The sequence below is a fragment of the Phoca vitulina genome, unplaced genomic scaffold, assembly GCF_004348235.1.
Source record: "Phoca vitulina isolate PV1807 unplaced genomic scaffold, GSC_HSeal_1.0 scaffold3, whole genome shotgun sequence".
Taxonomy (NCBI): Eukaryota; Metazoa; Chordata; class Mammalia; order Carnivora; family Phocidae; genus Phoca; species Phoca vitulina.
Genome location: NW_022589706.1, coordinates 88,984,593 through 89,008,549, shown reverse-complemented (window position 1 = coordinate 89,008,549; position 23,957 = coordinate 88,984,593). Strand labels below are relative to the sequence as shown.

The 23,957-nt window shown below is 38.1% G+C and overlaps 1 long non-coding RNA gene across 1 annotated transcript; it reads left to right on the top strand.

The window, feature by feature from the left end:
- Window positions 1–601: 601 nt before the first annotated feature.
- Window positions 602–23,024, top strand: LOC116628573. The gene is made up of 4 exons (XR_004298651.1): window positions 602–905; window positions 21,047–21,133; window positions 21,468–21,523; window positions 22,998–23,024. It is a non-coding gene; the product is annotated as an uncharacterized LOC116628573 (long non-coding RNA).
- Window positions 23,025–23,957: the final 933 nt, after the last annotated feature.

The following is a 23,957-nucleotide window of genomic DNA, read 5'->3' as shown; positions in this document are numbered from 1 at the left end:
AATACTGATACAGGATTCATGGATGGCAATGCAAGATATAAAAAGCAACTATGGAAAATAAATAGAAAATGAATCAAAGATTTGTGATGTAAAAATCATAATATTAAGACTACTCACTGATACAGGTCGACATATATTTTATCAAAATTAGGGAATTTATGTTAGATATTTTCTGTTTCTGAAAGTTCTAGAATCAATAGCATTTACACATTATCAAAATGCCTTTTAATGATTACCCAAGAGCTGCTCCTTATCCCTTGTATCAGTTAAAATGCTTTCATGTAGGGACACCTGGGTGGCTCAGTCGGTTAACTGTCTGCCTTGGGCTCAGGTCATGATCCTGGGATCCAGAGCCTGCTTCTTCTCCTTCCCGCTGGTACTCTCTCTCACTATCTCTCTCGCTATCTCTGTCTCTGTCTCTCTCTCTAAAATAAATAAATAAAATCTTTTAAAAAATAAATAAATAAAATGCTTTCATCTAGAGACAGTGCATTACCCATCTGGAGTGGCCTAAACAATACGATCTTTATCTCATATAATAAGTCATCTGGAGGTCAGTGGTCCCAAGCTTGGTGCAGTGACTCAGTGGTGCCATCAGGATTTGGGCTCTTTCGATCTTTCTGCTTTTGTGGTTGCGATATGGATGCCAGAGCTGCACATCCAAGCAAGAAAGCAAGGAGCTGACAGAAATAAAGGCTTTCTCCTTCGGTATCCCTCTTTTATAAGGAATATCTTTCTTAGAAGACATTTCTCAGCAGATTTCCCTTGCTTTTAATGGGCCAAGACCGATCACGAACAAAGAGGAGCGGTGTTGCTGTGATGTGCTTACATGGGATACAGATCGCCCACAGCCCTGGTGCGGCACTGCCTTAGGAAAACAGGGATTCTGTTCACAAAAACTGAAGGTCAGTCGTCCCTGACGAGGAAGCTCCTAGTGTCTGTAACAGCACACAAGATAGTCTCTATAATCTTTGTGTCATACCAGATAATCTGCTAGCCTTGGTTTTTTTTTTTAAGATTTTATTTATTTATTTATTTATCAGAGCAAGAGAGGACACACAAGCAGGGGGAGTGGCAGGCAGAGGGAGAGGGAGAAGCAGGCTCCTCACTGAGCAGGGAGCCCCACGCGGGGCTCGATCCCAGGACCCTGGGATCATGACCTGAGCTGAAGGCAGACGCTTAACCGACTGAGCCACCCAGGCGCCCCTAGCCTTGGTTTTTATTAATTTATTTTATTAATTAATAAAAAATACCTGAAAATTCTTTATTGCTTTAGTATTTAGTTTCAAATGATCTAAGTGGCAGTAAGAGCTGTGTTAATTTACAGGTTCTGTAAACAACTTTAAATAGGAGAGAGAATCATTATATTTTAATTTACAACACCTAATCAAGTAACAAAAGTTAAAAGAGATCACCTCACAAAAATACTGGAACTAAGACATAAAAAATAAATGTTTTTTTACAAAGTACTTTGCTTGGGAAACTGTAAACAGTTCTAAAAGTAGTCACTGGTCAAAGAAAGCTAGAACTAATCTTGCAGAATTCCTATTAGGTCCTATGACACAATTCTTAGGAGTATTTTCCATAATGAGAAATCTTTGTCTTTTGTGAATGAAATTTGCTTGTTGGAAATAAATGCCATTCTGAGCCAAGCCTGGTGAATTGGGTATAGCCATGTCTTGGTCAAAAAAATAATATGACTAAGAAACATTTGATATGTTTAATGTGGCTTATTAACATGCTCTAGAAACAATTCCAGATGGGAAATTCCAAACCTACTTTGAGAAATGGGAAGAGTTGGAGTGCATCCATAAACATCATAAAAGGACATTTTTTAGGTAGTTACTTTTGAAAATATTTTTAAAATCAAGTTAGTATATGTATAGTCATCTTGAAATCAAACCAATTTTAATAATATTAACCTCAAACATATGGTTCAATATAAAATGTATATTCTTGAAAATATATCTTAGAAGTGAGATTGTCAATTATTAAAGACATTTGTCCCAAGTGCTTAGGACATAGTAGGCATGAATGCTATTGGATAACTGAGCGATCCAGGGAATCTCAAATAAATTACAGGTTGAAGAATACTTGTTTGGAAATGGTAATTTTTAAATTATAATCTTATGATTATTATTTGGTAGTAAATGTAGTCTTCCTGTTAACATGGAGTATTTGGAAATTCAGCGTACAGAGAAGTAGCCTACGTATTCCATAAGATAAGAAGTAGCCTAAGTATATCATAAGAGAGCCTTTATTTTCTACTCTGCCTGCTATAGTCAAAGATATATTCCTGTGAGAGAAGTTTCTTAATAAAGAATAACTGCCTAGGGTTTTAGAAGTAATATAGATTACATAGATCCAGGATTGCAAATCTGACGATGGATTTAACCCACAATAGTGGTTGCAACAACTAAAACATTACAGAATAAGTTATCAAGGTAGTTGGCACAGCCCTAACGATTTAAATGCTTTGCACTCCCCTGTAGATGGCTTAATTACTGAGTTAAACGATTAGAAAACCACTAAGTCATTTAAAACTTTAGGTATCAAATTATGTCTGACCAGTACTGTTTATGGAAATTACCCTGAAGTAGCTGCAGTTTACCAAACAGAACGGTTGGGGTTAATTTTAACTGCACCTGTCAGAAGGGAAATCGGTTCACAAAGAGAGGGATAGATCAGCGTATCTGAGTGTGCATTCTAGATGCAGAGCTGCTCCTATCTGTAGCTCAGCACTTGGTAAGAACAGACAAATATAAAATAGTAAAAGATGATCAGGTGGGTTTGACAATGTAACTCACATGGTATTGGTGTCAATTTTGTTTTCCTTTAACCTGTTGGATTTCCTTACTTGGTTTTCCCGAAAGAATTACTATTTAAACTTTTCCATTTACATAGACATACAACACAAACATATGCATACATAGATACACATATATATGATCTATATATGTGTATCTATGTATATATATGATACAACACATCCCCTCTGGGCATCTCAGAATGATGTATTTTTTTTTTTAAGATTTTATTTATTTGAGAGAGAGAACAAGCTGGGGAATAGGCAAAGGGGGAGGGGGAGGGAGTGAACCTGTAGATTGTATATTGCTAAGGAACTGTGCTTTTACTCCTACATTTCCCAAAGAGGATGCTTAGCAAATACTTACTATTTGTTGATTTTTTTTTTTTTTAAGATTGTATTTATTATTTGACAGAGAGAGACACAGCAAGAGAGGGAACACAAGCAGGGGGAGTGGGAGAGGGAGAAGCAGGCTTCCCGCGGAGCAGGGAGCCCGATGCGGTGCTCCATCCCATGACCCTGGGACCATGACCTGAGCTGAAGGTAGACGCTTAATGACTGAGCCACCCAGGCGCCCCAACTATTTGTTGATTTAATCTGGACTGAGAGATAAGTGTCCTCTTAGCCATCTCTCTATTTGTGTGACTTTGGAAAAGTCACTTTTCCTTTCTGAATCTTTTTCCTCATTTGATTACTGAACAATTTATAGTTATTCTGCATATGCTGTGTTTAGTCCCATTTTACATGTGTATATTATCTGCTGAAATTGAGGCATCAAAAGTATTTGTGTATTCTAGTTATTCATCCCCATACTAGTTTCTGCTCAAAACATACATACACACGTATGTCGACATTTTTTTTTTTAAGATTTTATTTATTTATTTGACAGAGAGAGACACAGCGAGAGAGGGAACACAAGCAGGGGGGAGTGAGAGAGGGAGAAGCAGGCTTCCTGCCGAGCAGGGAGCCTGATGTGGGACTCGATCCCAGGACCCTGGGACCATGGCCTGAGCCGAAGGCAGACGCTTAACGACTGAGCCACCCAGGCGTCCCATATGTCGACACTTATATTTCATCATCCTTTCCCTCTTGATAGAGAATATTGTAAAACTCCTCTGTTGCCTTCTTAATAAAGTTTAAGATTGCACAAAGTATAAAAGATTATTATTAATATTTCTTATTTGTATATGAATGCATTTATTTAATGCTAATTAATTTTATGCTAATCTTAGGCAATGTACTGTTCTCCAGAGTACACCAGACAGCTTTGAAATCATTGCCTCCCTAATCATGTGTAGAATCCTAGGAGGTAGCCTGATGATAAATAACCACATGTATTATTTTTATTTTAATTCCACTATAGTTAACATAGATAACTATAGCATATAGATAACTATAATATAGATAAGTGGTATTGGGCATCTTTTCCTGTGTCTTGGCCATCTGTATGTCTTTTTTGGAGAAATGTCTGTTCCTGTCTTCTGCCCATTTTTAATCCAATTATTTGTTTGCTGGGTGTGGGGCTGTATAAGTTCTTCATGTATTTTAGAGACTAACCCTTTAGCAGATATATGATTTGCAAATATCTTCTCCCATTCTGTAGGTTACCATTTAGTTTTATTGATTGTTTCCCTTGCTGTGCAGAAGCTTTTTATTTTGAGGTATTCCCAATAGTTTATTTTTACTTTTATTTCCCTTGTCTCAGGAGACACATCTAGAAAAATATTGCAACAGCTAATGTCAAAGTCACTACTTCTTGTGTTCTTTTCTAGGATTTTTATGGTTTCAGGTCTAACATGTAGGTCTTTAATCCATTTTGATTTTATTTTTGTATATTGTGTCAGAAAGTGGTCTAGTTTCACTCTTTAGCATGTAGCTGTCCAGTTTTCCCAACACCATTTGTTAAGAGACTTTTTCCCATTGGATATTCTTTCCTGCTTTGTCAAAGATAAATTGACCATATAATCGTGGGTTTATTTCCAGATTTTCTATTCTGTTCCATTGATCTATGTGTCTACTTTTGTGTCAGTACCATACTGTTTTGATTACCACAGTTTTGTAATATAACTTGAAGTGATATGCCCAGTTTTGCTTTTCTTTTTCAAGATTGCTTTGGCTATTTGGGGTCTTTTGTGGTTCCATACAAACTTTAGGATTGTTTGTTCTAGTTCTGTGAAAAATGCTATTGGTATTTTGATAGAGATTGCATTATATCTGTAGATTGCTTTAGGTAGTATGGACATTTTAACAATATTTGTTTTTCCAATCCGTGAGCATAGAATGTCTTTCCATTTCTTTGTGTCGTCTTCAGTTTCTTTCTTTTTTTTTTTAAGATTTATTTATTTGACAGAGAGAAAGAGAGAGCATAAGCAGAGGGAGCAGCAGGCAGAGGGAGAATCAGCTCCCGCTGAGCAGGGAGCCCACACGACACAGGGCTGGATCCCAGGATCCTGGGATCATGACCTGAGCTGAAGGCAGATGCTTAACTGACTGAGCCACCCAGGAGCCCCTTCAATTTCTTTCATCAGTGTTTTATAGTTTCCAGAGAACAGGTCTTTCACCTCTTTGATCAGGTTTATTCCTAGGTATTGTATTATTTTGGGTGCAATTGTAAATGGGATTGTTTTCTTAATTTCTTTCTGCTGTTTCAGATTAGTGTATAGAAATGCAGCAGATTTCTGTAGGTTGATATTGTACCCTGCAACTTCACTGAATTCATCTATTAGTTCTAGTAGTTTTTTGGTGAAGTCCTTCGGGTTTTCTATAGAGTATCACATCATCTGCAAATAGTGAAAGTTTTACTTCTTCCTTACCAAGTTGGATGCTTTTTATTTCTTTTTGTTGTCGATTGCTGTGGCTAGGACTTCCAGTACTATGTTGAATAAAAGTGGTGAGAGTGGACATCCTTGTCTTGTTCCCGTCCTTAGGGGGAAGGTTAGGTTGTTTGAGATTTTTCTTGCTTCTTGAGGTCGGTCTGTGATGCTATAAAGTTCCCCCCTAGAACTGCTTTTGCTGCATCCCAAAGTTCTTAAATCAATGCATTTTCATTTTTTTTTGTTTCCATGTACTTTTTGATCTCTTCTTTGATTTCTTGGTTGACCCATTCATTGTTTAGGAGCATGTTATTTAACCTCCATGTATTTGTGGTCTTTCCAGATTTTTTCTTGTGGTTGATTCCTAGTTTCAAAGCATTGTGATCAGGAAAGATGCATGGTATGACTTTGATTTTTTGAATGTTGAGATTTGTTTTGTGGCCTAATATGTGATCTCTTCTGGAGAATGTTCTGTGTATTCTGCTGTTTTAGGATGGAATGTTATGAATATATCTGTTAAATCCATCTGGTCTGGTGTGTCATTCAAAGTTGCTGTTTGCTTGTTAATTTTCTGTTTGGATGATCTGTCTGCTGATGTAAGTGGGGTGTTAAAGTCCCCTACTACTACTGTATTACTATTGATTATTTCTTTTATGTTTGTTATTAACTTTTATGTATTTGAGTCCTCCCCTGTTGGGTGCATAAATATTTACAATTTTTATTTATTTAGATTGTTCCCTTTATTATTATGTAGTGTCCTTCTTTGTCTCTTGTTACAGTCTTTGTTTGAAGTCTGTTTTGTCCGATATAAGTATTGCTATTCCAGCTTTCTTCTGACATCCATTTCCCTGATAAATATTTCTCCATCCCCTCACTCTCAATCTGCAGATGTCTTTAGGTCTGAAGTGAGTCTCTTGTAGGCAGCAGATAGATGGGTCTTATTTTTTTATTCACTCTGTCATCCTGTATCCTTTGATTGGAACATTTAGTTCATTTACATTCCAAGTAATTACTGATAGATATGTATTTATGGCCATTTTGTTACTTGTTTTGTAGTTATTAATAGCACGTGTGTTTTATAAAGTAATAATGGCCTAGGACCTAGTATGATTTATTAGGTCAGAGAATAAGAAATCATTAAAAACAGGTCTGGAATCGAACTAAGAGATCTAGGTGTCCTGGCCAATGATGTTTTGTACAAGTAACATCATGTGTGAAAACTAAATACACAAATTAAATTTATATTTTATAATTACTATTTCAGTTGTAAAAAGAAGTCAGGAATGTCAAGAGTCATTTCACACTGCAACAGTAACTCTGACAACGCACTCGTAGCTGTAGTTCTTTGATCTCTCTCACAGTCAAAACCAAGGACCAGGAAGGAGAAGACTGTGATGCGAAAGCCTCTGAAGCATCCCCTGATGACTGCTGCGTGCCAGAGCACATAGCTACTCCTACGCAGGATTCTGCAAGCATCTATCTGTAGCGATAGATACAGATATATAAACTGGATTATTATTACCTGCATTAGTAGACATATCTTACTTCCTTTCCCACTTTGTAAGCTCTGTTCCTGTATGTCAAGTTGCTCAGCTGATTATTCAAGGCCTCAATATATGATAGATACTAATCTTACCCAGACATATCCTGAGCTATAATAGTAAAAAAACGCTTATAGAACTGTACTTTCCAACATACTTGTTGGTATATACGGAGCTTTGATGACCTCCTCAGCCCTCCACTGAGTTCTCTAGGATTGAAAACAACAACAAAAACCACAGATGACATTCTCCTAACCCTTTCAAGAAATAGGACTAAACATTCTCACTGTGTGATCTGAACATCTTTAATATGTGCCTTGAATGCTTTTACATTGTCACTAAAAAGGTGCCAAACCTTTTGCTTGTAAACTTTTTTAAGTTTTATTTATTTAAGAGAGAGAGGGAGATAGCGCGTGCGCCTGCGAGCAGGAAGAGGGGCAAAGGGAGAGAATCCTCAAGCCGACTCCTGGCTTAGTGGGGAGCCCTACATGTGGCTCGATCCCAGGACCCTGAGATCATGACCTGACCCAAAATCAAGAGTCAGATGCTTAACCGACTGAGCCACTCAGGCGCCCCTGCTTATAAATATTTTATTTTAATTTTATAAAGTATGTCGAGTGCCTATCTTCCTTGCAAACTTTGCCTGGCTAGCCTACTCAGGTCTCAAGTTTCTATTCCTTGGAAAATATCCTCTGAGACCTCGTTGAGTTTAGTTGCCCATCTCTGTTATATTCCTATATATCCCCTATCCTGGTCTTTATACTACTTTATTGTAATTACTTAGTTGTCTCTATTCTCTGCTAAATGGTAAGTTCTACAGTGACAGGGACATGGTACATAATGGGAAAACTGCGAGTTAATGAATAATAGTAGATACACTTTCAGAATTCTGTTGCTTGAAATGTGCGTATTAGTTTACAGATAGTAACTATGAGTACAAGTCTTTCCCTGTACTGGAGGCATATAAGTTGAAAACCGCTGATCTATAATATAGTCAGAAATTTTACTTAAAAGAAATCAGGGTACTATCTTGCTATATAATACAAATTAAAAATTTAATACCTAACATTTGTTCACACACTTATCTGAGGCTATATGCTAAGCAGTTTACTTCATATTGAATTTACTTCCCACAAGTCCAAGATGTTAACATTGTTCCCATTTTATACCTAGGGCAAATTAATTTTATAAGGATAAGTAACCAAAGATCACATAGCTAGTAAGTGATGGGGTCAGGAACTAAATTAGGGCAATCTACCAGTCCCAGCTCTTATCTACCTCGCAGTACTTACCACTATGCTATCTGCCCTACCTTGTCACTGTATTACCTCGTCTCCAAGCTTCAAACACCTTTCTTTGCTGTGATTTGTGATTCTGAAGCTGAGAAGCCACATTCGGCTCCTCCAGCTGGGCCTATGTTAGGCTTTGCCAAGAGGGGGCGCGAGAGGGCGACTGCAAGGCTGGAGGAGGGAGGGAGATGGGGCGTGCTCTTTTCTGGCTGCTTCCTGCGGGCTCCCAGTAGGCTTCTTGTCTGCTTCTGGGTGCCATGGGCAATAAACTTGCGTGTTTCCTCGCTCCAGCACAAGTCCTTTCTCTAGATGCAGGAGAATCAAGTTTGCAGTAGTCCCACACTTGCAGAACCAGCTTCATTGAACTCCTCTCCTCAGGGTGTGCGCCTCTCTGTCCACGGGTCCCTTCCCCTTGTCAGTAACTCTGTCTCTGTCGCCCCAGTATTGGAGATGGCGGCCGTTTCCTGCACTTGCAACCTCCGAGAAAACGAGAATTCTCCTTCATGGACCTAAATAACAACTTTATGCTTTGGTAACATTCAAGCTACTGGTCTTCTCTCTTCTGACTGGATCTTGACCCGTTAGGGTCATACATACAGCTCTTACGTGACAATCAGGAACTAGAGTTTGGGCCAGTCGACCAGCCACTGCTCTTCTCTACTGTGAACTACTCTTAGCACCATGCTAGCCTATATGAAATGTATGAACTTGTCATTATTTTCTAAATAATAATAATAAAAGAAGAGCAAAGAAACAAATTAACAAGAAAAAAATCAAGTTCAAAGCTTAGAAACTGTCAAATTGGATCTGTTGGTCATGCAATCACATGGACTTCTTTAAATAATCTTTTCACTATCTAATACAGATAGGTATATAATTTGCGAGCTGGATGACCATCCATCCATCTAGATAGGAAGAGAGCTATTTTATATAGCTAATCTTAATTACACAGCTAAATAAAACTAGAAAACACTAACTAGTCCAGCTCGTGACTTGGACTTTCAGGTATTTGATGGAGTCAAGAATCATATCACACCGAAAATGGACAATTAGCCTGTCGGTATTTTTTCCTATACAGAACGAATGCCGTAGGGAAATCTGTGAGTATATCTGGTATTTCTATGTTTGAAGTTACCATACTGTTGCCGCTCCTGTCGTTACTGTCTCCACATGATTCTAACTATGAGTTTAAGTGGATTTTTCTTCAAGTTCTCATATTTGGAAAATGTTTCACAATATATATGGCCTTAATTCGATCATCAAATATTTTAATCACTTATACTCTAGGTACAGAATCAAGTTCTAGTTGTACGATGGCTAATTAGACCGAACGTGCAGTTCCAGCACGGCCCCACGATCGAGCAGGTTACATATATGTGAAACAAATGGGTATTTCATAAAAAGTATTTAATATTTAATTTTAGGCCATTTGTTTCTGAGTTGTTGGGGGTCCTGGTGAAAATAAGACAATGCCTTTAATATACAACTGGATGATACTAATCAAAATTTTAAGATTTTTTAAAAAAATGGATTCATTATCTCAAATTCATGAATTACACAGAAAACTCAGCAAGATCATGGAGCTACAAAGTGACTTATGCGCTGATAACCTTACTTTCCCTGATTTTAGGCCAGGCCCCCAAACTTAAATGTCTATACATAACCAACTGTATTTTTGGAGTAATAGGGTGTTCATTGACTCATAAGTACAGCTCTCTCAAGTCACAAATTAAATACTTTCAAAAGCTTTCTTCAGTATTACTACAGAATGGCTTAGTTCCACTCTGCGAAAGGGACTGTAACTGGGAGGAAATGAGAGCAGGATTAATACGTGCTCTTGAGCTCCTACCATTTACTGTTGTCTCTTGCCCTCCACTCCAGGCAAGTTTTAACACTACAGACTGCGACTTTTGCTATACCCAGGAATCGCTCAGGAAACTTGTTAGAATGACACATTTCTGAACTCCACCTTCAGGTCTAGGGTGTGGCTCAAGAATTTGCATTTTCAATTTGGTTGAGAAACTCTAATGTGACAGAATCCTTGCTCTGAAGATCTGCCAGGTGCACCAGAATGAGAGTGAATCAGAAGATAGGTGTGATACGGAGTCAGGATCTAAAACATAATGTAAATTAAATCCACATGGGTTCTGAAGATATCTTGGAAAGGTGATCCTCGTCACTGAAGATGATCATCTGATCATTGTTCTCTGAACTTGCCTAGTGATCAGAATCATCTGGGGACCTTTGTAAAGCAATTCATTCCTGGCTTTGTCTCCCAGATCAGTGGTCCCCAACTTCATCAGCCCCACAGAATCACCTAGGGAACATCTAAAAATCCGGATATCCAGGCCATACCACAGACTGAATCAAAATCTCTAGGGCTCAACTGGGGCATGAGTTAGTTTTAATTTTTTCTTGAGATATAATTGATACATAACATTATATTAGTTTCAGGTATACAGCATGATTCAATACTTGTATATATTGCAAAATGATCAGCACAATAAATCTAGTTAACATCCATCTGCACACAGTTACAAATGTTTTTCCATGTGATAAAACTTTTTTTTTTTTAAGATTTATTTATTTATTTGAGAGAGCACCACAAGAGAGGGGGAGGAGAGGGAGAAGAAGACTCCCCGCTGAGCGGGGAGCCCAATGTGGAGCTCATCCCAGGACCCTGAGATCATGACCTGAGCCGAAGGCAGACTCTCAACCAACTGAGCCACCCAGGTGCCCCAAAAACTTTGAAGGTTTATTTGCTTAGCAACTTCAAAATACACAATGCAGTGTTATTAACTATAGTCATCATAACATACATCACATTACATCCCATGACATACTTACTTTATAACTGGAAGTACTTTTGACCACCTTCTCTCATATTGCCCACCACCTCCTACCTATCTCTCCACCCCCACACACTCCTCTGACAACCACCAATCTGTTTTATCTGTGTTTTCTGTTTTGGGGAGTTGTTGTTCTTTTGTTTCGTTTTTTAGATTCCACTTAATTATGAAAGCATACATACTTGTCTTTTTCTGTCTGACTTTTTCATGGCCATAAGTATTTTTTAAAGCTCCCCTGTGATTTCAGTGTATAACCAATGTTTGAGTGACTATGCTAGAGAATAATTCTGGTGGTGACCAAGAATCAGAATTTTTAGCAACTGCTCCAGGTAATTCTTATGAACACAAAGTTTGTAAGTTATTAAATTTGATATACAAGGAGCTATTTGGAGTTATTCAAAGAAAGAACTATCCACATTTGACCAACTTTATAATATACAGTGACAAAAATTTAGTTTCTCTTTATTTGGGATTGATGATTCCTACATTTTTTAGCTCAGACTGCTTACCTGTGTCACCGACAACTGCATTAAATATACACACACATGCACACACATAAGCATACACATACACTGTAGATTTGTACTCTTATATTGTGAAATAAGGGCTAAACACACAGATGACATGTCATTACCTTAAAAAGATTTACTGCTACTTTACTAATGTAATGAAATATTACTTCCCTCGTGGGTGATTTTCAGGGTGTTGTGTTAAAATTGCTTTCCCTGGCTTAAATTTACTATTCATCTTCATCAAGTCCTTTAAAAGTCAAAGTGGAGTGACTTGTTCCCAAGAAGAAAAAGTTCTACCCCACCCTCCATAAACTGGAATACAATGTATGTTCCACTGAGTACAGCAGAACTGAGAGGTTATGTCTTAAACCCCATCCAAGGGGGTGGGACGTTGCTTGCTAAAATATTTCAGTGATATCCTGCAACACAGACACCAGTACAGGGCTGTTGCTTGATTCCAGGAAATCTTAACTGTGATTGCCTCCATCACGTTCTGCAGTCACCTCAAAGAATCTTAAGACCTTAAATCTGAGCTGGACAACAGAGACCTCTGTCCTAGTTCAAATCTCATGTTTGAAAGAAAAGGCAACTAATGAACAAATAAATGCACCAATTTGCCTCAAGTCTTACGGGGAGTTAATACCTGATTTCCTGACTCTGCCCAGGACTTTTTTTTTTTTTTAAGATTTTTTTATTTATTTATTTGACAGAGAGAGACACAGCGAGAGAGGGAACACAAGCAGGGGGATTGGGAGAGGGAGAAGCAGGCTTCCCGCCAAGCAAGGAGTCCGATGTGGGGCTCGATCCCAGGACCCTGGGATCATGACCTGAGCCGAAGGCAGACGCTTAACGACTGAGCCACCCAGGCGCCCCTGCCCAGGACTTTTTAAAAAACCCCTACAGTGGTTGTCTTCTCTTCCAACCCATTCATCTTTAGGCTACTTGTTATTGAACACTCTAAACTGTCCTAGTTTAGGGGGATCTAACACCCTTCTGAGAAATAAAAAATCAAACATAATACTGTGCTAAGTGGATGGAGCTTTTGTTGTAATTCAGAAGAGCTTAAAAAGTCTTCCTTTTGTGCCCTTTGAATAGCTTTTCTATCTTTCCATTCCCTTGAGCAGGGCCTGAGTCAGAAAGAAAGACACGAGCAACTTATTAAGCTGCATTTCCAGCCTTCAATAAAGAGATTTCACATAACACTGTATGTTAACTACACTAAAATTAAAATTAAAAAAAAAAAAGACATTTCACTTTCATTTTGACCCTGTTTCCTTATTCCTGCTAATCTGGCTTCCACCATAGCCTCTGTGATGTAAGGACCTCATCAACAGAGTACATGTTTGTGAGAATGGCCTGGTTTTTAATCTAGCCAAGAATTTTCCAAATGGCAGGTATTCTTTGGTATCCTAGAGTTCTCTATGGGAAATTAAAATTAATTTTAGTGCATTCTGCATTTTTTGGAAGACAACCTTTTATCCTACTACCAGTATTTGCATTTCTGTTCATAGGTGTGTTCTCATGAATTGAAGGCCAAATAACACAGAATGCTATAGCAAGAAAAGTTTTGCAGTAGTTCAAGTAAAGAAAAATAGGTGGGTAAGTGATTCATTGTAGAACACATGGTAGGATAGACTCCATGGTAGTCAGATTGCACTTTTACTAAAATTGGTATTTTATTGGCTTGGATCCACTTCTTTCTGCAAAACAATTCAAAATAGTGTAATTGGTAGCACAATAGCTTATTCCAGGAAATCTTACCTAAAATTTTCCTCTATCATGTTATGCAATCATCTTGCAGAATTACTTCACCTGTAAGTGAAGTAATAAAAAGGCCAAAAAGTAATTTTTTTGTTCCCTTTTCCGGCAATCACTGGATAAGACACTTTATTCCAACAGATTTAATAATTGTCATGATACTTATCTTTAAATGAGTAAGAGTCCTATAAAGTTATCAAATGATATCTCATTAAGTTATCATTTGTATATTGCTTGAGGTCAGTTTGAGTATGAGATATGATTATACAGACTTAAGTAATGATGATGGAATAAACCCTCCTGGTCAAAAGTTTAAGCTCTAGAGTTAGGATGCCTCGATCTAAATCTTAGTTCTCTAGAGTCTGGATCATTTTACTAGACAAGTTACTGACCGTGTGTCTCTTAATTGCCTGATCTGTAAAATGATAACAACAATGTCTACTTCATAGGGTTGTTGTGCAGATTAAATTAGTGACACATGAAAAACACTTAGAATAGTGTTTGGTATATAGTAAATGCTCAAAAAATGTGGTAGTAGTAGTAGTATTGAAGTTAAAGTATGGAAACATTTAAAACTGATTTTACATCTTTCTACCAGTTCTACCATAAATCCAGCACTAGCGATCTAGGTTCAGTAAAACAGGATTATCTTTCATGTCAAAGATATCTGTATTTAATTTAATTTAATGGGTAAAGAAGGTGCTGCCTTTGGAGATAGGCAAGCATGTTAGAGATGGTCAGTATGTGTCAGGTTGAGTAAAGCGCATAAAGAGAAGTATTAAGAAACAAATATTCATGCTAGTTTGATTTGAATGGGACACAAGATTATATAGTACAAGATAGAATTGAAAAGGTAGTTTGTTTTCATTCATTTATTTAATACATATTTAGTGAATATTAAGTAAGTACCTAGCATTGGGAATTTTTTAAAAAATAATTTTTTTAATTTATTTGACAGAGAGAGAGCTGGGGAGAGCAAGAGAGAGAAAATGAGCAGGGGGAGGGACAGAGGGAGAGGGACAGAGGGAAAGGGGGGAGAGGGAGAGGGAGCAGCAGACTCCCCACTGAGCAGGGAGCCCAACCCTGAGATAATGAGCCAAGCTGAAAGCAGATGCTTAATCAACTGAGCCATCCAGGCTCCCAAAATGGGGAATTTAAAAACAGGAGTACTGCTTGTCTACTAAACATATAAACATATATAAACATATCATTACATTTATTCCCAGTGTTTGGGGGACTCAAGAGGAAATGAGCTATGGGAGTGCCAGGTAAGGCTCCTCAAAAAGGGTCATTTGTCAGATTGGTCTTGTAGGTCAGAAGGTTTCTTTCCTATGTGAAAACAGGGGTGGGAAAAGTACATCAGGTCACAGAAAAACAGGAGGGAGAGGGAGAGAGAGAGAGAGAGAGCGCGCTCTATGTTATCTTTACTTATAAAGACCTCATTTAACCTTAATTATTCTGTAAAGGCCCTGTCTCCAAATAAGGCAAATTGGGGGTTAGGCTTCAACATAGGAGTCTGGGGAAGAGAACACAGTCTATTACAGATGGGTGAGGCTTTGAAAGAAACACGGACAGAAAGGGAAAATGAGTAAAGGAATGTAAGAGAATAAAGAATAATGAAGTTGCTTCATTCTTTTGGTGTTTAACTGAGGCAAATTAGTGAGGAGGGCTGAGTTACAGCTTTAAGGTTGTGAAATAAATTCAGAGGAGTTGCTATTTAATTATGGAATTATCTATGCATTGTTTCTTAAATTTATCAGATAAGAATCAACTAGAATATTATTTTAAAATACAGATTTCCTTGGAGATTCTGTGTCTCTTGATCTGGGTTGGGGTTCTAAAATTTTTAACAAGCCTCTTGAGAGATTTCTGTAACTTCCAGGTGTAAGACACTAGAAACAGCGAGTTAACCAGGAATAAAAGGATTGGAAGATAACAGTGAGGACTCAAGATAAAGATAACCTAATCACACAATTTTCATAAAGATTATTCATAGCCAGGGGCGCCTGGGTGGCTCAGTTGGTTAAGCGACTGCCTTCAGCTCAGGTCATGATCCTGGAGTCCCGGGATCGAGTCCCGCATCGGGCTCCCTGCTCGGCAGGGAGTCTGCTTCTCCCTCTGACCCTCCCCCCTCTCATGCTCTCTCTCTCTCATTCTCTCTCTCAAATAAATAAATAAAATCTTTAAAAAAAAAAAAAAGATTATTCATAGCCAAAGGACAAGTGCATTTGGTTGACTGTATTTTGAACTAAGGATTGGCAGAAAGGTTGGGCTCAGGTCAAGGGCAAAGGGAATCTGAGGTGTTTGTGAGTGTGCAGTTGAAATGTTGATCCACGCATTGCAGGCTGAACAGGGATATAGGAGTGACGCCAAGAAGGAAGAATGGGCTTGGGCAAGGAAGAAAGATTAAGGGGCTATTGTCCTGAAAAATAATGAGGGTTGTGTTTACTGGGAGACTTAAAAGAGCAGGAGGCTATATTAAAAGATTTCAGAGATCAAGATTTCAGCAGTATAGTGGATTGTGAATTTGTGTAGACATGAATGCCATGAAAAATAGGATAGCAGTTCATTATTTCCTTCAAATCCGTAATCAGTAATGCTGTCAAGGTGTTCTTTTTTAAATGAAAGCTGGATCATACTTCTGTGTCAAACACTTTCCTAACTCCCCACTGTCTAAGGTAATTCCAAAACCCTTCCCATGGCATTTGAGATCCATTGCTGCCTGCAAATATTGCATACCATTAACACCATGCTGCCCGTATACATCCATGAAAACATTCATTCATGTTTTGCTTTTGATTGTGTAGTTCCCTCTGCCAAGTCTTCCTGGTAAAACAGCAAATCCATTTTTTTTTTTTAAACTTCTTCAGGAAGGTTTTTGTAAAATATTCCTCCTTCCTATGCCCAACACACGTTAGTTCATCTTTTCCTCCACTATTCCATGTTTACACCATGCACAGGATTTGTTGTTGATGTTAACGCCAGAAGGTAAGTAAGGGTCATGAACCAAATACCTGCAGAGGGTGTACATTTGATATAAATGCCGCAAATAGGTCAGATGAAAGACAATGCATGCTCAGGTGCTGTGTTGTAACTAAGTATGACACCCACTAGTTAAACTGCCTTTAAAAACTTGCTGGTATAACAAAAGAATCTAACAAAATACATCCAAAGCACATATCATCCTCTTCTGCTACATGGGTCACAGCACAACTGAAATGGCCGGTCAGCATTGAGAGGTAGCAAATAAGAAAAGCAATTTAAATTTCAGGTGGAAGGCAATTATATGGATAAATAGTGTAATAACATGATTAATTCAGTATTTTAGGATTACAATACGTAGATGATTCCCTGCTACATGTGTCTTAGTCAAAAAGGCTCAAAATAAATGAGTGACTCAGAATTGTTACCCAGCAAGGAGCTGATAGAGTGAACTTCGTTTGAACTGGGGTGTAGAGACCTATAGAGTCCAGCTGTCACTTTGTCGGCTCTCCCATCATCTTGGCCGTGTGATTTTCCCCAAAGTTACAAACCTTCTTTAGTGATTTATTTATCAGTTTGTGGACTGCTTGGAGTCAGCTTTGAAGAGAGACCTTTAAGAGCTTGTCAGTGGAAGCAGGTTTTACAAGAGTTCTTTCAACTACGTCAACAAAAGACAACTTTAATTATCTATATTTTGATGGCTCACAAATCTCTATATCCAACCAACATTTCTCTCATGAGCATCAGAGATATATATCCAACTTCCTCCCGGACATCTCTTAGATGACAGCACAGGTATCTTAAACGTAATATGCTCAGAAATGAACCTATCATTTACCCCTTCATCACCAAAAACAAAGACAAAACATTGCTTTTCTTCATGATTCACTTAGCTGCCCAGTGCAGAACCTATGAGTCATCTTGGAGAACTCCATTATTCTTCTGCTCCTTATCTAACCAAATGCCAACTCTTATCAGTCTATCTTCCTAACTTTCCCTCAAATCCACTCCCAATGGCATTAATTCCAGTTTGCTCAGGTAACTCACAGACTGACTTCTGTTCTTTTCCAATCTATTCATTTTTTAAAAAAGATTAATTTATTTATTTGAGAGACAGAGAGCACGAGTGGGGGTGGAGGGGCAAAGGGAGAAGGAGAAGCAGACTCCCCGCCAAGCAGGGAGCTGCACATGGAGCTCAACCCCAGGAGCATGACCTGAGCCGAAGGCAGACACTTGGACTGAGCCACCCAGGACCCCCTTCCAATCTATTCTTTACACCGCAGTCAAAAGAAGCTTTCTAAAATGCAAACTGTAGCTTAAAGCACTTTCTTTACCTCTTACTATTTTTAGATGAAGGTAAGAACAATATGGTCAAGAAAGGGGCTTCTGGGTGGCTCAGTCGGTTAAGTGCCTGCCTTCAGCTCAGGTCATGATCCCAAGGTCCTGGGATTGAGCCCCACATTAGGTGGGGGGGGGTCCCTGCTCAGCGGGGAGCCTGCTTCTTCCTCTCCCTCAGCTGCTCCTCCTGCTTGTGCTCTCTTGCTCTTTCTGTCAAATAAATAAATAAAATCTTGGGCGCCTGGGTGGCTCAGTTGGTTAAGCGACTGCCTTCGGCTCAGGTCATGATCCTGGAATCCCGGGATCGAGTCCCGCATCGGGCTCCCTGCTCGGCAGGGCGTCTGCTTCTCCCTCTGACCCTCCCCCCTCTCATGCTCTCTCTCTATCTCATTCTCTCTCAAATGAATAAATAAAATCTTTAAAAATAAATAAATAAATAAATAAAATCTTTAAAAAATATATGGTCAAGAAAATCTCGCTTAGATTCTTGGCTACCAATCTGGCGTCTTTTCTGCTATTCCTTCCTTCAGCCCCCAGACACTTTTTGATTCAACAAATATTGATTGAGTGCCTAATATATGCCAAAAGGTTGGGTGAACAAAACAGGCAATGGAAAGATAGAACATTTTTTAATCAAATAAATATAGAATTACACACTGTGTTAAATGCTATGTAAGAAAAGTAGAGGACACACTGAAAGAGTATTAGAAAGTAACATCATTTAGATTGGTTATCCAGGGACCCCGACCTTGACACTCCAGCCATAGCTTTCCTGAAAAAAGCTGTTTTCACACCCATGGGACTCTTCCTTCTCCATCAATTCACTCACTACCACCTCCTAATCTATGTCTCAGCCTATATGGTACTTCTTCCAAGAAGCCAGCTCTGAGACCCAAAGCCTGGGTTGGGTACTTCTCTGCCCTCTGCAGTTTTCTTATCATTTGTATTATACTTGTACAGCTTTCCTTGTTCAGTGATACAGGGACTCTGTTTTTTTCACTTTGGATCCATAACTTCTAGCACAGTGGCTATGAGAGTGGGTCTTCAACAAATATCCCTTGGATCAATAAATGGAAGAATACTGCTGCCACTGACAGAATCAAAGAAAATTCTAGTTAACTAATGTTCATGAAACGTTCTGCCAATTACTACTGCCCCCAAAAGATTAAATCTTACGATCTTTCTCTTGTCCAACTTACCCAAAGATCAACCCCGTTTGTATTAATTATTTGACATATGGTGCCTGACAAGTTCAAGAGGGTAGAAGACTACAAGTTGTATGAATGGATGCATCTGAAGGAGTTTTCACTTGGGAATTATATGTTTATTATAAATATAGTCTTGTTCTGTCTTCAGCTCTTTTATCTCCTGGCAGCCATCTTCAACCTCACCCTATCCATCAGGGATTGGCAGTTTAAGTCCTCATCAGTTGTTTGATCTCACATCAATCAGCCTGAAATGTTGCAATAAAAATCCACTACAAACCTGACATATTAGACAGGAAACACAGGTAACTTTGTGAAACATCATTTGTAAACTGTTGAAGAGGCATAATAGAGACAGGTGGTAAAATTTAGGAAGTCTGCATCATAAATGGGCTAATGAGTGACATTGATTCTTTGAAAAGTAGATGAAATTCATAACCTAATGACTTCATTTCTGAGTCCATGTGTGTCTTAAATAGATCATCTGATGTAAATCATGTTACCTATTGACAACAGACTAAACAAATTCACACAAATCAGCCAGTTTCCATGCCCTTAACATCACTTCTTGGTTTACTGGGTTTGGTGGGCCCTAGGTTGCCTGGTGATCTGTAGCCTTGGCAATCCCCCAGACCACTGTGGAACAATGCAGTTGATGACCCCCACTCTTTTGGCCTTTCCTTCTGAGCAGAAGATCCAGCTCAGCTATATGATGAGGTTAGGAGAAACGCCCTACCATTTCATCTTGCCCTACTGTCAATGCATAGAAGACCTGTGATGGAGCTCACAGAGTTCTGATAATGCATATAATTTCTTGCTAAGGAAAGTGTGAGAAAAAAAAAATGTGACAAGGTAAGGGCACCTGGGTTGCTCAGTCGGTTAAGCATCCAACTCTCAGTTTTGGCTCAGGTCATGATCTTAGGGTCATGTGATTGAGCCCTGCGTGAGGCTCCCAGCTCAGCTCAGAGTCTGCTTGAGATTCTTTCCCTCTCCCTTTGCCTCTCCCCCAGCTCACATTCTCTCTCTCTCTCTCTCAAATAAAAATTAAAAAAAAACAAACTTTTTTTTAAAAAAAAAAAAAAAAAACTTTAAATAACAAAATATGACAAGGTCAAGTTTAGCTTTGAAATAATCTATTATTGAATTTTAAATCAAAGATGTTACATAATACAAACTCCAAACGCTATACTGTTTATTGCCTAAACAACTTATCTCTATGCCTTCATTCATGCTATTTCCTAGAATGCCCTCAATATCATCATACTTTATATATCTAAATTCTACCTACCTATCCTACCTCAAATGCCAATATGACCATGAAATCTCAGATTTGCTCAGCTAGAAGTGATCTCTCCCTATCTGATTAGAGCTTAACTGCTGACACTAAGTATATACATCTGACCTTTCCTATGGGTTACATTTCTTGAAGGTGTTTACAAATATTTGTTGATTGAATAAATATTAAATTACATGATTTGGTAGAGTAGATGACCTCAAGTTTTCTAGAACTTTGAGTTAAACTTGTGCATTTGGGAATGTCAGCATTCTCTCTAACTTTCTGCTGCACTAAGGAGCTCATGTTCAAGCTTATAGTTGTGAATATTTCTCTGACCACAGCTTTCCTCTCCATCCCGTTTCTCCACCCATACTATTAAACAGTTGTATTTGTTGAACTGGCTAAGTTTATTCCTGCCTTGGATGATTTGTAATAGCTATTCCCTGAGCCTGGAATTCTTTTCTCCCAAATTTTCTCTCTCTCTACATGGCTGGAGTTTCATCATTCAGGTCTCGGGTCAGATACCCCTTGCTCAGAGAAGCCTTACTCAACTGCCTAAGTTCAAGTAGCCCAGTCAATCATACCACTGTATTTGATTTTATTTCTAGTACTTATTACTAAATGAATTTATATTGTCTATTTATTTGTTTCTTGGTTTCTTTTCTTCCCTTCAATAGACTGAAACATCTATGGGAGAAGAAATCTTGTTTGTTTCTGCTGCTATACAGTCAGCTCCAAGAAGAATGTTTGAAAATGCTCAATAGGTAACTGTCGAATGGTGAACGAATGAATGAATTCCAAATAGAAGTACTTTTATGTATATTTTTAGTGAAAAGCATCAGGGTACCCAAAAGCACAAGGTCTTATTTGCTGAACTTTCACCAAGGAGGTGGCCTGGTTTAAATTCTCTCCCCGGTAGGAACTTGAGTCATGGCATCTGCAACACCTGATGAAGCATATTGGCAACTCCATAAAAACAGGGTAGGGCCTGGACAGTACATGTATTTCCTTGCACAGTTCATGGCATTAAGTGGAACAAAGTAAGTGAAGGATTAAATATGTGTAGCTTGATTCTCAAACTTTGATTCTTTATCTTAGCATTTACCGGATTCTTAACAATAATAGCTATCATTCCTGGAACAGCTACTCACTGGGTAAGTACTTTATATATTTCATCATATTAATTCCATTAATCAACCCTTTGAAAAGGATTGTCATTACCATTTTATTTTTTTAAAGATTTATTTATTTATTTATTTGAGAGAGAGAAGGAAAGAGTGCTCATGAGTGGGGGGAGGGGCAGAGGGAGAAGGAGACAGAGAATCTCAGGTAAACTCCCTGCTGAGCTTGGAGCCTGACACCGGGCTCCGAACTCACGACCCTGAGATCATGACCTGAGCCAAAATCAAGAGTCCAGCACTTAACCAACTGAACCACCCAGAAGGCCCTGTTATTCCCATTTTAAAGATAAAGCAAGCAGCAAGTGATTATTTGGCATTGGATGCAGATCTAATTCCCAAATCCATAACTGTAATTTAATTGGTCACATTACCTGTTCGTATTAGACTAAAATGATTTTAAATATACTTAACAGCTCATTTGAATACCATTATCTCAAACTTTGCTGAATATTCACTAATTCTTCTCACAGCAAATAACTAGTATGAAGCATGAATCCATTCTTAATATCAAAACAAATCAACAAAAGTTCTTGTTGTACACCTAACCTACTATAATTTTTCTTATGGTTTAATATGTAAAATAGCTTTATAGCTTTTGTGATTATAAAAAATAGACATTGAAGAAAAAATACAAAAAATATGGAGAAGAAAACACAGCTTAAAATCCCATCTTAAATACTCATAAAATGTTACATAAATGGAATCAAATTATGTATGATTTTTTTCTTTTATTAGACTTAATGTTATTTTACCATGATTACAAAAAAGAATTAGGCACTGTCATATATCTTTGAGTTTATTATCTCTGTTCAATGTATTGTAAAAAAAGAGTAAGTAAAAATTTAAAAATACATGTAAAAGTATTACAAAGTATTTTAAAAATCTAACAGAGTGATGGGGTGCCTGGGTGGCTCAGTCAGTTGAGCATCCCACTCTTGGTTTTGGCTCAGGTCCTGATCTCATGGGTGGTGAGACTGAGCCCAGCATCAGGCTCCACACTCAGCGTGGAGTCTGCTTAAAATGCTCTCCCTCTGCCCCTCCCCCCAGTCACAAGCACACACTCTCTCTCTCTCTCTCAAATATCTTAAAAATCTAATAAATAAATAAATAAATAAATAAAATCTTATTAAATCTAATAAGTGAAACTTATTCTGACATTATTCTGAAGTAGTTTAACTAATCTAACTCCACAAAAACGTAACTGGTTTATTTTGTCAGGTTTGGAGTCACATACGCCTCTCTGTGGTATAAAATATACAGAACTCTTGCACATGGAGTTACATGCATATTTATTCAATACAATGCAAAGAATTGAAGCACAGTTTTGTTGTTTTCATTTTGTTTTTGTTTTTTGTTTGTTTGGATTGTTTTTGTGATAACGCTCTTTCTTTTCTGCTTCCTTCCAATTTTTTTTTTTTATAAAGATTTTTATTTATTTATTTGTCAGAGAGAGAGAGCAAGCACAAGCAGGGGGAGCAGCAGAGGGAAATGGAGAAGCAGACTCCCCGCTGAGCAGGGAGCCCGATGTGGGACTCGATCCCAGGACCCTGGGATCATGACCTGAGCCGAAGGCAGACGCTTAACGACTGAGCCACCCAGGCGTCCCGTGCTACCTTCCAATTTTTGACAATGACATTTTTCACCAAGGATCAAAATATTGAAGGTACTATCGGTTCCTCTTTCCTTACTCTCAGTATCTTTCTTTTCCATCTCATTTGCCACTGACCAATGCTAACCCTTTAGAAATCTGAACCTGGGATATTGCAATTCTTCACCCACTCCATCCCATACTGTATATTGTATCATTGTCAGACAAATCTTTCAAAAATATACAAATTTTATAGGATGAAGCTCAAGTATCTTCATCAGACATTCCAGGCCATCTGCAACCTGAGCTCAACCTACTTTTCTCTCCTACATGGGCTCTACATTACTTTCAGACTATCTTACACAAATTTTTTTTGTTTAGTACTGTTCCTAGGAAAAATGTTCTCTGTTCTAAGTCTTTAGTACCCTTTAACACTCAAATATCATCTTGCCCTGAAGGTTTCTCTGATTACCCCATCTAATCTATTTCTACTCTAGGCAGGTATCTTCCATAGAGTTCATTCATTCCAAAAATGTATTTATTGAATACCTACTACGTACAGACACTCTTCAAGGTACTGAGAATATATCAAGAAAGAAAATGAACAAAATTCTCTGACTTTATGGAGTTTTTGCTCTCCTGGACAGACAATAAATATACATAATATACAAAGAGCTTGTGTAATATGGTATAATGTGATAAATGTTATTTTTAAAAATTAAGAGAGAAAGAGAAGGAATCAGGATTACCAGTGTTTCTAGCAATTTTTAACAAATTGACAAGTCTGTCTTAGGGGCCAGCAAACTTTTTCTGTAAAGG